The following is a 2,803-nucleotide window of genomic DNA, read 5'->3' as shown; positions in this document are numbered from 1 at the left end:
TTTTCAAGTTGTTTTGTGTATTGAATCAATTACACACTTTCAGAGCTTGGACTGTTGCCATTGAATGGCTGTACTACATGGGAGTTCAGAGTCCTTTGAAGCCTCAACTAATCGAATGGCGGAAGAAATGGCAGGGCCTTAACAGAAGTCCTAAAAGATGATCTTTTAATATGGTTGAAGAATTTAGCAGGCATGCAGATCTTCAAATGCAAGCTCTGAGATCTTGTCGAGGTGGAGAATGTGCTGGAGTAACATTGTTGGCATGGGCAGTGTGAGCTTTTTTACTACAAAATGCAGAGAATCACAGAATGGTTTGGGTTGGAGGGGACCTTAAAGCTCATCCAGTTCCAACCCCCTGTCATAGCCACAGACATCTTGTGCTAGACCAGGTTGCTCCAAGCCCTGTCCAGCCTGGCCTTGAAGACTGCTAGGGATGGGGCAGCCACAGCTTCTCTGGGGCAACCTGTGTCAGTGCCTCACTACCCTCACAGGGAAGAACTTCTTCCTCAGATCTCATCTAAATCTACCCTCTATCAGTTTAAAACCATTCCCCCTTGTCCTGTCCTTGTGTGTCCTTGTAAAAAGCCCCTCTCCAGATTTCTTGTTGGGTCTCTTCACGTACTGGAAGCTGCTGTAAGGCTTTCAATTAGCCTCATCTTTCTAAGCTGAACAAGCACAGCTCTCAGCCTGTCTCCATAGGAGAGCTGCTACAGCCTTCGGAGTATCTTTGTGGTCTCCTCTGGACTCACTGAAACAGGTCCACGTCCTTCTTCTGTTGGCTTATCTCAACAGCCCCTTGAAGTACTGCAGGTGCGATCTCATGAGAGTGGAGGAGAGGGGGACAATCCTCTCCCTCGAGCTGCTGGTGACGCAACTCATGACATCGTTGGTTTCTGGGCTGCAAGCACACACTGATGGCTCATGGTGAGCTTCTTGTCAACCAACACCCCCAAGTCTTTTTTAGTAGAATTGTGCTACCTGTAAAAGTCCTGAAGGCAAGACCAGGAGGGTCCCCTGCACAGCACTGAGGGGTTGATGAGTCACAGCTCACTGGGACATGGGGAACAGAGTGAAAAGAGTTCACCAGAATCATAGGAAAGGCCACTGCTTTGTAGAAGTTTGTTTTTAATTTTCGAGTTCCTAAAATTCAGGGAGTTGTAAATGTAGTATTTAGTAACCTGTCTCCCAGAAAACTGTCTATGACAGGCAGTCTCTTTTTGGGTGGGTAGTGCTGAAAGCCATGCTCAAGAGGTGCATCTGAAGTGCAAGAATCATTCTGGGAAGAACCACTTGAAGCATTTAGCATTAACTTCTAGAAAGAGTAAAAAAGTTAACTCAAAGGCAGCCCTAAGCAGGAGATAATAACATAGTTCTACCTCATTGCCAAGTGTTGGGAAAATGAGGGACTTGGGATTTATTAGTTTGAAGGTCCATTAGTTTGAGGGGTGGGAGAGTGGCAGCTGGAGGACTGTCAGGCTGGAGCAGGGCACTGGATTGCTGCACGGAGAACAACCAGCCCCATGGCTCAGATCCTGCAAGTCAACCCACTGATCTGAGAGCTGCTGCCTTGGGAGGCAGGGACTGTGCCAAGGTGAATTAGCATGAAGGTGCCAAGGAAGGGGAGAGGATGTGTTTGTCAAAGGTGAAGGCTTAGACTGACTGCGAAGGCATGAATCCAGGTAGTCCAGTTTGGCCATGCATCACACCAAAGTATTACTTCTTCTTTCACAGAGGGTCCCATTTGATTCAAACTTTAGGCCTAGAAGTTTCTTGAACTTGACATGTAGCTTAAGTCTTCAAGCATATGATCTTACTCTGGTAGGTGTGTGCTCCCAACAAGAGCCAGGTGGAGTCACCACCCTGCTAGATAGCAGGACTGTTAAAGCACACACACACTTAAGCCACAGAGGAAGTGATTGACTGAAATTGTTTCCTGTACTATGGGGTGGAGGTTTTTCTGTAAGCAGCTGTGCAAACATCATGCAGATCAGAGGTGCTGATTAGAGACTGGGTGGGATACATCCCATTTCTCCCTGAGGAATATTGTGATGCATCATTCGCATGGGATTATGAATGCTGTGTTACTTCTTGTAGCTTAGAAAGGTAATGTAAACCAAAAATTTCCTTGTAAGGTGCTGTTACAACAGAACCAATGCAAGTTAGTGTTTGCTTCAGGCAAAAGCAAAGAGGGAGGATGTGTGGATATTAGTGGCAGTGCCCAGGAAGCTGAACACAGATTAACAGAGTAAAATCAAATGCAGCAAGTAACCTCTAAGTGCTTTCACTTCACCAGAGGCAGCAGTACCTAGATCTGTCCAAATCGTTTGGCGGTGAAAACATGTGTCTGGTTATGGGAGAAGATGGAGGGTGCTGAGGGGAATGCTGAATTAAGGGCTTCTCCCTGGGAAGCTGCCTCAACTGCTTTCCATTCTGCAGCACAGGGGTGTGGGCAGAACTGATTTGCTGCTTCCTCAGTTAGCCCTGGAAACCAAGACATTCTAATCAGCTTTCTCACTTCAGCACCCACCAGTAAATGAGTACTTTCTACTTCTCTTTGTTTCAGCAGAGAGGTATCTTCAGGCATCTCAAAAGCTAATGTACAACTTACCAAGAGGAATGGAATTTGATGAGAGAGTGAAACAGCTTATTTTGCATTTAAATGATAAGGGCACAGTTTAGAATACAACATGCTGCTGCTAGATGTTTAACGCTAGGTCCACTTGGATGTTATGACCAAAGAATCGAGCTCTCATGAACAGGTAAGACGCACCCCCTCCCCAGAGTCAGTTGACACAGAGCAGGG

The sequence above is a fragment of the Melopsittacus undulatus genome, chromosome 1 (genome assembly GCF_012275295.1).
Source record: "Melopsittacus undulatus isolate bMelUnd1 chromosome 1, bMelUnd1.mat.Z, whole genome shotgun sequence".
In the NCBI taxonomy this organism is placed as follows: domain Eukaryota; kingdom Metazoa; phylum Chordata; class Aves; order Psittaciformes; family Psittaculidae; genus Melopsittacus; species Melopsittacus undulatus.
This window is presented reverse-complemented; position numbering follows the sequence as displayed.